Below are 14,519 nucleotides of genomic sequence, written 5' to 3'. Positions count from 1 at the left end.
TTGGTAAAAAAACAATTTCTAAGACTATGTGTATTTATTTTTCCAGATCCAACCCTTCTCTGCCCCTATTTTTTGATTCAGTACTTTCTTAATTTTGAAAACCACCTAATGAATCACTGGTTGATATTGACCATAATGAACTTCGTTCTTTTGGAAAAGACCCATTACCATGCCATCTGCCAGCTTTGTAATTCCAAAGAGGTTTCTGCTAGCAAAGGCATCCATACATTGGCCTGCAAGAGGCAGAGAGAAGGGCTACCTGATTCTCATTCATGTTAAGTCCTTTTCGCAGCACACCAGAACGGGGAGATGAAAAAGGATGCTCTGAGGCCTAAGAAGAAAGGGATGATCTTATGAACTATGAAACAAAAATAAAGAGTAAAAAAAGGAGAAACTGCTGAAGATAAGCATGACCAGGTGGAATGTTGCCATGAGGTCTCGGTGAAAGAGCTTTCACAGCTCTGATTGTCTCAGTTCCCCTTTCCATACATGACTGGCCCTTTTTTCATAAGCTGCTCGTAGGGGATTCTTCAGATGAGCTGCCTTAAAATAGAGGTCTCCCTGCCTTAGCACCATAAATTAGCTTGAGACTTACTTGTGTGGCCTGTGAAGCGATGACTGAGCTTGCAATAAGTAAAAGTACACAGAATTGTGATTTACAAGTGAGCCTACAAGCCTTCTGACTCCTATATTGGTTCCTCAAGCACGGGGAAACCATATAAAAAGTGGGAAAAGAGTATACCAAAACTCCTGCACTTTACAAAGCCACCAACTCAGAGGCAGAAACAGAAGAAATAAATAAGGCAAGGAAGCCAAACTCCTCCATAAAGGCACAAAGGAATTCTTTACAAAAAGCGACTGGCCACCCACCAAGGTAAAAACTATCCCACCTGCGCTGGGGTTGTGTGTCATGTTCCTCCCTGCCTGTCAGTGCTACAGGAGGAACAGAGACATCAAACGGAGCCCAGGAAGACAGGAGCTCTCTGCTCCTTGGACTGCTGATGCAACTTCTGTGCTGAGAGGAGTAACGCACACCAACCCATCACCTGGGACAGCAAACACACACCCCGCAATGTGCTTCCAACCCAGCTGGTGAAAAAGACAGCAGGAGCTGCTGCTGGGTTGAAGGGGGAAAGTTTTGGGAAATTGAAATGCTATTGAAGTCCCAGACACAATAGTTATGGATGAATGCCAAATGACAAGCAGAATGTGCCTCTCATTACTAGGAGGTCATGCCTCCCTATCCGTCTCCTAAATTTCTCTGTTTAATCATTCTGATAAATGCCTGCATTTCTGTGTTGTTGATTTTGGCTGATATTATGATTAAAAAGTAAACAAATAAAAGGAAATGTAACACTTCCAACTCCACAGCATGTTGTACTACTGCAGAAATTGTAAAGTGCTTCAAAGTTCCCCAGAGCTGCTGAAAACCTGACTACCTATTGGGTATTTTATAAATTCAGAAGCATACACTGGATGACGTATTTATCTTGCAAAACAAAATGAAAAGGGGCAGAAATTGGAGAGTGGTTTGTGTTTGGTGGAGGAAACTGAATGGCAAAAAAAAAAGCCTGTGGAATCAATGATGAAGTTGAGTCTCTGAAACGCTCATTTACAGTCATTCATCTCTGGCACAAGACATGAGCCATTATTCCAGGTGTCAGGAGTAAACCAAAATACCAGGTCCGTATGCATCTTATGTGAGCAGAATACATGTGCTGGTGAGCACCTTCTTGGAGCTACACAAATCCAGTTCCCTAAATGATGTATCTCAGGATGGATAGAGAATAATACAAATTCCCCATCATTATTAGTACTTAAGTGGAAACCAAGACACAGAGAATAATTTTTATTTGTTTTTACTGTAGAGAGTGAGCTTTGGTGGGTTTGGACTTAATATTCTCCTGTTAACAATTTTGAAAGAATCGAAATAAACTCTTTATGTTGTTTCCATCAAAATCCTCCCCTCCCTCTTTTCATTTTGGGAGCTTTGTTTTTTGGTTTCTTTCTAAATGTAAACATAAGCCTCTTTTGACAAAGTTGACGTATTATTGACAAAGTTTTCTAATACCTCCAAAAATTACTTTTCCTAAAGAAAAAAGAATCAATGGCCAGGTTTTCAACAGTTTTTCTGGAATGAAGATCACTTATCATCAGCAAAGGTGGCATCACTTCAGCACTGAAACTCCTTAGTAGCCTTCTGTCACTCAAACTAGATCACCTTTCTTTTCCACTTTGCACGGGGATAAAGTAATTTTGCTGCTTCAGTCGACCATTTTTATGCTTTTTTCAAATAAAGTATTGAGAAAAGGAAGTAAATTATTGTTATGGATTCAAAATAAGCATTTAGACATTAAAACCTGAAATAGTGATTGAACCATATGCTTGACTCCCGTTCAAAACAGCGTACCTTTTCTTTCAAACGTACTATGATCTGTTTTCCTGCAGATAAATTATTGTTTATATTCTCTTGAAAGCATTGTTGATATAAAATAATAATAATTAAAAAAAAAAAGTCTGCTGTTTTTCTGATAGCTGGAATATCAGGAATCACTAAAAATAGCAACCCTGTCTATGTCTCCAGTATTGAGGCTGGAGTAATCACTGGTGTGGACTGGATGGAGGATCCAGGTGATCCTCTCCCACCCTCTGTTCCAACACTATTTCTATATGCTGACGTTTATGGTAAGTAAAAATCCCTAGTCTCCAAAGAAACTAGGAATATATATCTCCAATACGTTTCTGGAGATTCATTAAAATATTTCTGTTACGTGCATAATTCTACATAAGAAGGCTCAACACTGAATAGGAGCTCTCTATCTTGTAAAGTTCCATGTATCATTGCTATCACCACCTCTAAGAGCTTCATTGCACGGACAGAAAGATACTATTGACCAGTAGGAGGAAACTTATGTCTATAGGAGATAAAACTCGTCGTGGATCAATCGCAGTTGAAGCCAGACCAACAATTACACTGTTTTCACATCTGATCGTAACCATCTGCTTTTCTGCCATCAGTTGTCATGGGACCATTTCCATTTTGTCCATCCCAAAGCCAAATCATCTCCTTTCCAAGGGGAAACAGAACTGGCATGCTTTGACCTTAAAAGATGCTTATGCATCTGGCTGATGAGGGCCATGAAAGTACTCAGAGAAAAAGGCAGTAACTCAGGAATGAGAATTTGGTTGTATGGATGACACTTAACAATTCACATTTCTGCAGGACATCTTTTTGACAAAGAAATCAATCTCTTACAGCTCTTCAAAGAGATCTTGGAATCAAAATGGCAGGATGTTTTGCATATGAAATTCAGTAGAAGGAAAAAGAACAAAAATACATGAGGGAAAATTATGCTTTTTGTGGTCACCTACAGAACATGTCTTACACCTCATGTTGAGATTTGCTTCCACATAGCTTCCACGTTGCTTCCACATATATGCTTCCACATATACACACTTTGAAGCAGATCCTTGTCTACTATAAACTGTTAAAGCCCTATTGACTTTGGTGGCATTACAGGAGTCTCCAATAGCTATGGATATTTATCTGAGTATTCATGAGCTTGCCTTTTCACGTATATACAGATATCAAGAGTCTGATTTATTCAATCAGATTTATGCAAAGGTATTTTCTGATGGAGCAGAGGGTTAGTGACATATCATGCAATGATAGGATACACAGTATTTCAGATTTCAGAATGTATCTACCGTGTGTTTTTTATCAAACAAAAGGAGTAATGTGATAAAGAGTATTTTAACAAAACAAATTTCTTGTGGCGCAAAATCAAGGTAAAATAACTTATGGTAGCTCTTTGAGAAGTTACTCAGCTTTTATTGAGGATTGCCTCTCTGTAGCTATTGGTATGAGGCATTTATCATTCGTTATCTCAGACGGTCTGCCTGCAATCCGTGCTTTAAAAATGTATTTCATCACAGAACTGTCCAGCTAAATGGATGGCTTTTCTCAATGCTAAATTTATAGCTCAATTACAGTCAATCTTACCCTATCAACTTCCAAAGTGTGTATACAATTAATACAAATAAAATGGAAACCCATAATTTCTGGTGTCATAGTGTTCCAAACAGAAAAAAATATTAAATCAATGCTGTCTTTACAGGTATTGGAATTTAGCATATGTCTGTAGGCTGTGCTACTTTCACCTGAGCTGATAGAATGCAGGCAGCAGTTTTCGTTCCTGCAAATGAGTAATTTATTCTTGTTTTGTAGGTTTAGGGCTGACTTCCACATAAGAGCTCACAGAAGTTAAGCATTCAGCAGTGGTGTTACCAGGAGGCTGTTCATTTTACCCTCCAAAACATGCTTATCAAGCCCATTCAAGTTAAGGTTATTCAAAACCCCTGGAACTTTGCTTGTTGTTGCTGTGCTTTATATGAGGCAATGAGATGATGAGGACATGGTAGGGCCCAAGCAAACAGTAGAGGCTCTGCTCTGCCTCAGTGCTCAAGGATGGAGGAGTCCCGCGGTTGCCTCTGAGGACAGCCCAGGTACCAAATGGATCACAGCCTGCCCATTGTAAGAACAGCTAGATTTCTGAGGATGCTTTTATGCAGGACTCAAGCACACTTTTAAATTGTTTTCTTTCTTATGGGAAAAAAAAAAAATTAAAATCATTGTGCCATGGATGTTATCAGACTATAGATTAGGGCTAATTATATTTTGCAAGTGCTTTCATTAAGGTTTAGGGAAGCCATCACAACGTTTATAAGCTAAACACTCCAGTTAATGACTCAGTGGCCCAACCTTTAGCCCTTCTATTTTTATACAGATCTGTATAAGGGAAACAATGTGCAGCTGTAAATAAATCCTGTCGACACATTTAGCTGCTTTAAAAAACGTATCTGAATATGCAACTGCAAGATTATAGAGGATCTACAATATACAGAGGGTATTATTATGTCTGTTCGTTCTCTGGACCTGCAAATATCTGAGCTGCATAGCAAAGCATTTTCTTTTTTTGTTGCTTTATTTCTTCTTTTTTTTTTAAAGAACAATGGTGTCTCAGTTTATCTTGGCAGCATTCCATGTTATTCAGTAATAGATGTCACCTCAATACCTCACCACAAGCTCATCTCCAAATGTGGTTTCTCCTAATCTATACAGTTCTACAGAGCTGGCATCAATACGAGGTCTTATTTATAATTACATTGATAAACCTTTTTACCATTCAGCCAATTGATTCTCCGTATTTGTGCCTGCTGTTTTGTTTAACATAGCTTTCTCAATGAAACATTAATATGCTTCACTAAAACACTGACACTCCTAAGTCATAGATGAGGTCATGGAATATGCAGTCCAAAATGCAGCATGTATGCCAGAGTAGAATAACTTAATTAAATCCTTCCTCTGAGGATTAAGAGGGTTATTCTGACAGGCTTTTACAAGCCTGGGCGTGCTTGCGTCGCGCAGAGGAGTGTGGTGCAGAGATAGGGAGGCAGCGGAGCGTCTCAGGGCAGCATCAGTGTCATGCAATCCCCCCTTCTGAGCTCGCTGGTAGAGAGCTGTGACCCACAGGTTGCACCACTCCAGGCTGTGCCCAAGAACCAGCTCAGGGTGACCCTTGCACCTGAGCTGGGCATAGCGGGCAGGTTTGGGTAGCGGGGGCGGGAGGGGTGACTGTGTGGGAGAAAGCTGAGGGCTGACCGTGCCGGAGCAGGGACACTGGCAAAGTGATTGCAGCCATGAACGACCCATGCTGGGGCAGGGATGCCCCAAAACAAAGAGCAGCACAGGAAAATCAGCAAGAAGCAGATATCAGTAGGGAAAAAAAAACAGTATGCATGGAGCAACAGAAAGAAACCACCACGCACACAAGCCCAGACCTCCTGTGCCTCACAGAGGGAGTTGGGACGGACTGAGTGTAACCTGCAGCAAAAATAAGGGAATTTGAGCATAGGAAGGGTGAAGGAGAGGCATTCAATAAACGGTTTGTTTAATTGTTTATGTTGTCTTTTTTTTTTTCTCAGTACCTGAAGGAATGATCAGAAGTTTGTGTTGTCAACAAATTGAACTATATGAAAATAAAATACTAAGAAAAAGTTTCCCAAGTCAAGACTTGGGAAAGTCTTACACCCTGACTGCTGTTCATTATCCTCACGTCTCAGCTCAGATTGCATGATAAAAATATTCTTCCACTTCTCTAACTTATTTACAAAATCATCCTCTTGTAACATTCTGTTTAGTCATGGTCTCTTTGCTCTTGCTCCTGACATGATGCTTTATGCACTGGTTTCTTCCCTTACCCTTTCTTCCTTTCCCCTCTCATGTTGGAGTCTTTCTTCTCTTCTCCCACCAGGGCTACTGCTGTGGCCCTGGCATCTACTCATCTATGGCTGCTCAGCACCATCCAGGCTTCCCAGCTTCCCTTTCCAGGACCTTGCCCCTCAGCGTGGCCCTGACCCCATTCAGTCTTTATGTTTCTTCCACCTACTGTGATCAGCTCCCAGCTTCGAATGTTTTCCCAGTCACATGCTGGTCTGGCCAGAGGAAGAAACCTTGACACAGATAAACACGCATGTAGATAATTGGGTGATGAATAGATTGAGAGCAGCCACTAAAATGCAAACTTGACATGACTCACGGTAAGAGGCTTAAGACTGGTCAGTTCATCAACATCCATGTAATGGCAGGGGAGAATGGCCCTGAAGTATCTGCGTGTAAATTGATTTCACTATGATTCATACCAACAAGCCCAGAAACAAATACAGAATCATTGCTGGTAAAAGTTTCTGTACAACAAGCAGCTAGGAGGAATAATAAAAAATTTAAATGATGCATCATTAGTACAGAGTCCTCTGAATTGGTTGGTAAATGCAATGATATATTTCCATTCAGTTAAATATAAAGAGATAAATTGATAAAAAGGAATGACTGGGCAGGTTCTGGGAAGCAGAAGTGCTGCAAAAATCTTTGGATTACCTAAGATAATCAGCTAAATATGATTTTTCGGTAGTTTGATGACCCTGAACACCCTACTAAGGAAGTAGCTCGCGTAAAACACTTTAAACACAGAAATGGGACAGCTGAAAGGATTAATGCTGTTCTTCCATGTGTAAACAGAAGAATATTAATCAAGAACAGAAAGGTCATATTACCTCTGTAAGCGCACTGAAGGGATTGCTGATGTAACACCATTGTCTGTTCTGAAGCTAAATGAATGTCTGAATCTATAAATCTGAGTGATTTTCCTTCTCTAGTCTTGTTATACAGAATCTACAGAGATCGCATATTGCTGTTCCTCTAGGCCCTGGTTACCCTTGCTTTGCACAGCATCAGTCCTCATCTTCTTGCCTGGCAGTGAACGTGCTAGAGCTACGCCTCATCCCTATGCATTGAAGCGGGAGAACAATCAGGCTCATTGTGCTTAGATCTGTAATTAAGACAGCCATTTGTTTCTTGTGTTTGTTTATTTAGAATAACTGAAATTATGTGAGAATAGATTTTAAGCTGACCACCACAAAACCAATCTGATCTGTATCACAATAGGGATCAATGCATATCATTTTCAGCATTGGCAGGATTAAGACCAAGAAGAGGGCTAATTTGTTTAATTTAGTGCCAATGAGGATCATTTCTTGCCACTTCTTGTTGCCAAGATTTACAGAATCATATTGTGCATCCAGCTGTCTTCACAGGGATCATTGTTTATTATAGCATTAAAGAATACTTGGAGACAAAATTTCAGATCCTGACAACTGATTTGTACATAAACCAGTGCGTATGATGTTTCTGTGTTCAAAATCCCACCTGATGGCTTGGTAATTGCATGTTAGTACAAAGAAGGCACTGTTCATAAGTATAGTTCTCAATTCTGCCTGTGCAGGTATGAATGTGCAGAGTTAGTACCTGCAGTCCTCAGGTAGGTCCTCAGGTTCTGGAAAGGTACTTGACAAATGAGTATATTTTCCCAGGCAAAACTCTCTCTTCTCAGGGAGTAATACTGTAATACTTTTCTTACCTCTTGCTCTCACCTTGGGGACAGTACATTGTTAAAATTAATTCTGTTCAAGAAATTCTGCACTGTGATGTTACCTGTATTTTGGAGAAAAAATACTAAAAAGCTTGTGTGGTGTCTCAAGGTTCTAAGATCATCCTACGCCACCTAAAGGACATTAAGTGGTCTGCATTCATCTTCATCCAAGAGTGGACTCCATTCATTTAGGCATCCAAAATATATGTAAGAAATGGAAAAAACTGTCTTCCAAATGGAAGCTAACAACACAATTGGAGTCAGATACAAAGCATCTAAAATGGCACTCCACCTCCCTTTTCTCTAAGTGCAGAGTTATCACTAGCATAAAATGAAGATCTTTTTAATATCAGCAGTACTTTGCATTGTAAGTGTTGGGATGAAATGGGCTCAATGTCCAGATGGAGATCAGTGATGAGTGGTGTCCCTCAGGGGTCTGTATTGGGACCAGTACAGTTCAATATCTTCAACAATGTCATAGACAGTGGGATCAAGTGCACCCTCAGCAAGTTTGCGGATGACACCATGCTGAGTGGTGCTGTTGACAAGCCTGAGGGATGGGATGCCATCCAGAGGGACCTGGACAGGGTCGAGAAGTGGGCCCATGTGAACCTCATGAGGTTCAACAAGGCCAAGTGTCATGGCCATTGTCATTCCAGTGTCCAGTCATGGGGGATCAGATTCTCTTGTAAGCACCGTGAATCTGACAACACTTCAAAATATGCAAGCGTCAATTTCCCCAGGCGTTCCAGCAAGATTATTAGGACTTATTCTGCCATAAAATAGCATACTTCCACACTAGGTCCAAAAATCTTTGCATCTTACTGTGAGAGTGATTGTGAAAATGGCAAAAGACCTAGTTGAAGGTGCCCCTGCTCATTTCAGGCGGATTGGAGTAGATGACCTTCAAAGGTCCCTTCCAATCCAAACTATTCTATGATTCTATGATTCTATGAATAGGAACTGTTAATTCCGCAGCTGCAGCTCAACATGTAAAGAACTTCAGACTCTTAGACTGACAGGTGAAGGGTAAGCAGCAAAGAAAGACAAAGGGAGCAGATACAGAAGTCCCTGCAGTTCTACAAGGGAATGTAATCTCAGTGGGGATGAAGCAGATAACCATGGTAAGATCCTGAAGATTTAGAAATTTGAAGAGTTCTTCAAAGACTCAGCTTTCCCTGTATCTTTGTGCAAACCTCCATGGAGATGTCTAGTCTTTGGAGGTGATCAGAATTCTACCTTTGTGTTTCAATCATTAAAATTCCAAATCATCAAATGGTTTCATAACCTTGCTATGTTTAAATGTGTGTTTATAAACATGAACTAGCTTGAGCAGCTCCTACCGCTAGTCATGTATCAAGGAATTCATGGCAAGTCCATTTTCATGCATGACATCCTACCAGGACTGGTGTTAAGAATCACATTTTCAAATGTCATCTCCTAATTTCTCAGTCTCCTAAAACACTGCTTCCTAGCAATCGTATCACATATTTTAGCATTCCATAAGTAATCCCGCTGTTAAAAAAAACATAACAACAACAAACACACAAAAACAAACAAAAGAAAACCCCTGACTCAGCCTCTAATTGAGTGTTTCCTATAGCAGGTGAAAACCCATGCATTTCATCAAAATTCTCTTTGGGATAGGGAGAGTGATGGTTATTGATTCCAATTATCAAATTATAAATCAAGTGCAAGAGTAATCCTTATTTCTTTGGATAAACAAGCAAACACTATTAGTTCATTTTAGTGACAGCTACTTGAGATAAGAGTAGTCTACCATGTTCTAAGACTCATGGTGATTACAACTGTCACAGACGCTAATATGGGGATAAAAAATGATGGTAAAATAGGAGAGATGGGCAAGAAAAATCTAAGTGTCTACCCACAGCAGCAGTAAGCAGTATTTATTCAGGCATGGCCCGTATGCCTTGTCCCTCATAGATTCACCATAAAGAATATGGGCAAGCTAATTAGGGAGTGTTTGTTGTCTTCCTTTAATTGGTTAGTAGTTGCTAGCACACTAAATCAAATGCATAGCGCTTGTTTCTTTCCCCTCCCCCTTTTTTTTTTTTTTGACAGACTGAAGGGCTAATTAATCCATTGTCATCAAGCTGGCAGATTCTGAATGTTGCAAGACTTCACTATGGAGACGGACAAAGTAACTGGTTTGAACTATCAAGACAGTTCGAGCAAATATTTGCCAGCGAATGCATTAAGTTTATGCATGGCTACATTAATATATGTTTATGGGCTATTCCTATACTAACTGTAGTGGTCTGCATTTGGGGAAGACAAACATTTTCACAAACAGCTGATCTCACCTGGGTAAACAAAAGAGATTACCCAAGTTAAGCTACTATAGAAACTGAATTGCTCTGCACTGCATTTGTTGGTCTGAATAGTCTCGTGGTTGTATTTAGTTCTGCCTGTTAAGGAATTAAGTGGTTTAATGGATAATATTCTGTAATTTCAAAATTAAATGAAAAAAATAATAAAGGCATAATTTTTAACTCTGGTTTCAACATCAGAGAGTTCTTTATTTATACAAAGAGGCAAAGTACCTTTCTTTTGCAGGTCTTGGTAACTGGATGTTTCCAGTCTCAAAACTCCTATTGTTTATCAGCTCTTCTCAAGTAAATTTACCTTACATATGGACTTTTCATATTTCTTCTGTGTTATTCTGGATCATATCTGCTTTTCTCCTCCACCACTTTTTTGTCACTGATCCACAACTTCTAATTTCACCTGTACTCCTTCTTTCCTGTTTATATCTCATATATCTCCTAGGTCTTTCTTTTCCCCGTATGACCAAACACTTGCTATTTGCTTCTCTGAACTATTTCCATCCCTTTTTTACAGATTTTCATAATTGTGCCTTTTGCCTTTTACATCCTTTTCTCCAAGTTCCCGTCTCCTCTCATTTTACTGTGCACTGGGAGCATATAATTTGCTCATGGCCCAAGCAACAAAAACCAACACATGCTTCCTTCCCCACAGCAGTCCCAGTGGCATCTCAAGGGTGGTCTTCCATCAGCTATGGGAACAGGATTTATCCTACTAAACTCAATTAGGAATTCTTTTAATGGCCTGAAAACACATCACAGTCCTTTTTTGTTAGTATGTTTGCCAGGAGCGTTTCTTAATGAACACTCTCATAATATAACTGTGTCCTGGTTGAATGTCCTCCTTCAATTCTGGTCAGTAAAAATCCCCTCAGACAAGAGCTCTCCACAAGTTAAAATCTCCAGTAGAACCTTGGGTGAGATTCTAAGGAGAAGTCAACAGCTTTCAGCCGCAAAGCTTGAGTTTGAACTACAACTGGCAGCCACTGCTTTCTGAAAAAAAAAAAAAAAAAGAGACAGAGGGAATGGTCTGTAAAATATTTACATCTTCACCTGGTAAGATTCAACCCATCTCGTCTCGGGCATGCATGCAGTTAGCAGAGGTAGACTCGCTGGTAGGTCCCCCCATCCAGTAATTGTATTTTCCCCTCCATTTCATGAATACTTTATTAATTCAAAAGTAGGCCAGACCCCAGCTGAGAATGGGGGAAAGTTGTCAGTTGGAAGCTGAAGTATTTGCACACCGTAGAATTAATTCACCGATGTTCAGTGCCTCAGTAATGATGTAGTGGTGCTGGCTAAGGCTACAAGGGCTACTTTCAGTTGAAACGGGCCATTGCAAATGAGGGTTTGATAGGGATTAAATCTCCAGTGTGAATGAGCTCTCAATATTGAGAACAATTGCACCAAGTGAAAAGATAACTCTTCACTTTGACCCTGCCTTTCTCTAGGGAATGCTGATTAATGCTGCTGTATTGTCATCTGTCTAAACAAGCTAATTACTTGTATGTCAGAAGCCCCCTGGAAAACCATGTTAAAGTGCTGTTTAGGGCCTGACTTGATCTCTACAGACAGGTAAACCTCTGTACCATGCTGTGTTTCCCTACTTGATTGAAGAACAAGGCAGTAATCACAAGATAAGCTACCAATTTTGAAAGGCTTCTGAAATTCTGAAGGAAAATGGGATGACTTAAAAAAGGAAATGTAGGCTTAACTCCGAATTTTTTTGGCTTTTGTGGATATAAGTCAAACTCTCTATTATTTTAACTGTTAGGTGTGTGCTATTTTACTGATCTTTCAGATCTCTTTCCTTTTAGTTTTTCTGTTGTACTTACAACCATATAAAAATACATTGTTGTTATATAGGATCATTGATAACACTGGGATCTATTGATTCTACAAAACTATATTAGTGCACCTATTTAGACCCAACCGTGTTTTTCAGACTGTGCTGAAGTTCATTTAGAATTTATGCCAGCAACGGTTTTGTAAAATACTCTCAGCATTACAGGTCAAGCATGTTCAGATTTTGCCACAAGCCAAATTTCTTAGAGGTGCAGAGTACCCATACTCCAAAGGAGTCTAGAGTTGCTGCGAGTCTTTACCAGTTCTGCATATCATCAGTTTATTTGAAATGTACTAAATTTGAAATAAACACCTACGTCTGTGAAAACTAAAATCTGAGTTACAGTCACCAATGGCATGAAACAAGCAAAGAGGGATAGATTGTCAACTATTACTTCCAATTCTTTACACTCCGGGATTAGGGGCATCAAAAGAAGTCAGCCAGAAATCAGTTCACATGAAGCGAAAGGAAGCTGTTCTTCAAATATGGGTGGTTAATCTGAGAAGCTTCTTGAAACAGTTTGTTGTACACTCCAAAGGTTTACATGGTTTCAAGGGGAAAAATACCTGGAGCAAAAATCCATCAAGGCATACTGGTTAAACAGAAAGCGCGGCTCGCTCAAGAAGTTCCACAGCCTCAAGTGTCTGAGAGCTGAGATAGTGCCTGTGCAAAGCATCACACGTGCCTGCCCTGCTCCTGTACTTAACGTATTCTGTTCCAGGGATGCTTGGAGACAGGACACTGAGATGTATGTAACTTCAGTCTGACCCAATGCAGCCACTTCTATGTTACTATGTCCTCTTCCATTTTTAAATAATCTATTATTATTATTATTATTATTATTATTATTGTTACTTTGTTGCTAACCTTTTCCTCTCCCCTCCACTCCTCTCAACTCTCTTTCATTTAAATCATGTCTATGCAATATTTTGGGGTGGTTTGTTTGTTTCTTCGGTTTGGTTCGGTTAGTTTTTTTTAACTCTGAGATTCACCTTAGAGCTACTAGTATGTGCTGCAAGTAAATTAGTTTTTAAAATTACAGGACAAGTCCTGCTGGCACTTCTCTGCTGGACCTGCCCATCTCATAAGGCAAAGGAAACCTGTTTGCATCAGAAATCATATTTTTTTTAAGTGGGAGTGAGTGGCATACAAGTATCTGAAGGGTGGGTTGAAGGAGGATGGTGCCAGACTCTTTGCATTGGTTCCCAGTGACAGAACGAGGGGTAATGGGCACAAGTTGGAACATAGGAAGTTCCGTTCAAATACACGGAAAAACTTCTTTACAGTGAGGGTGACAGAGCACTGGAACAGGCTGCCCAGGGAGGTTGTGGAGTCCCCTTCTCTGGAGATTTTCAAGGCTCGCCTGGATGCAGTCCTGAGTGATGTGCTCTAGGCAATCCTGCTCTAGCAGGGGAGTTGGACTAGATGATCTCTAGAGGTCCCTTCCAACTCTGAAGTTTCTGTGATTCTGTGATTCTGTGATGTGTGGCTAGAGAGAAATGTACTCTACTTTTTAAGAGACTCCAAAACAAATCTTTAAATTGAAGTTCAAAGTAACTATAAAAGTCCAAATCTGGAAATCCTTTCTTAATTTCTGGTCAGTTGAGGAAGTCGAAATTCAGGGAGAGCATTTTGTCGAGGACACAGATTTTACACTGAAATGCTGACATACGCTTACTACTGCAGTGCACACCATGACGTTAGAATTATTCTTTGCTCATATTCAGCCCTTAAGGTACCGCCCAGATGACTGCTCTTATGTAGTAGCAAAGCTGGAAAGCTTTCCACTTTCAGCACAACAACGTAAAGTTTTCTTCATGGTCACAATCATAAATTTGTATTTCGCAACTGAGAAACAAAAGATACATGCAGTCCAGGGGCTCATTTGGTCCTTTCGCAGCTCAAGCAAAAATACTGGGTTGCTGGGCAGCAGGTGGTTTGTGCCATTCATGAAGTCCAGCAAAGCTGGATGTTTTCTTTTATGATAACCATGGTATCTGGTTACAGTGACTATGGAATCAGAATAATTTAGGGCATTGTCATTGTAAATGTTTCTGTTCATCCTTGTTGCAGAGACCTCCCATACAATTTCTGGAGCTCTCTTCCAAGAGCATTTTGTAGTATATTAATAACATACAACCTTCTTCACAGAGTTTTTTGGTAGTTCCGGAAAGACAGAAATAAAAATAATCTCAGAACAAATTGAAAACAAATTTGTGTTAAAAAAAAGTTTGCTGAGTTGAAAAACAGTTTTTTAAAGCATTAAAGTTGTGTATTCAACTTGACTTGAAACAGCTCTTTGCAGTTGCAATAATCTTGAAACATATACATTTCCCCCAC

Source organism: Rissa tridactyla, chromosome 1 (assembly GCF_028500815.1).
Source record: "Rissa tridactyla isolate bRisTri1 chromosome 1, bRisTri1.patW.cur.20221130, whole genome shotgun sequence".
In the NCBI taxonomy this organism is placed as follows: domain Eukaryota; kingdom Metazoa; phylum Chordata; class Aves; order Charadriiformes; family Laridae; genus Rissa; species Rissa tridactyla.
The sequence above is the reverse complement of the archived record's forward strand: the minus strand, read 5'-3'. Positions refer to the sequence as shown.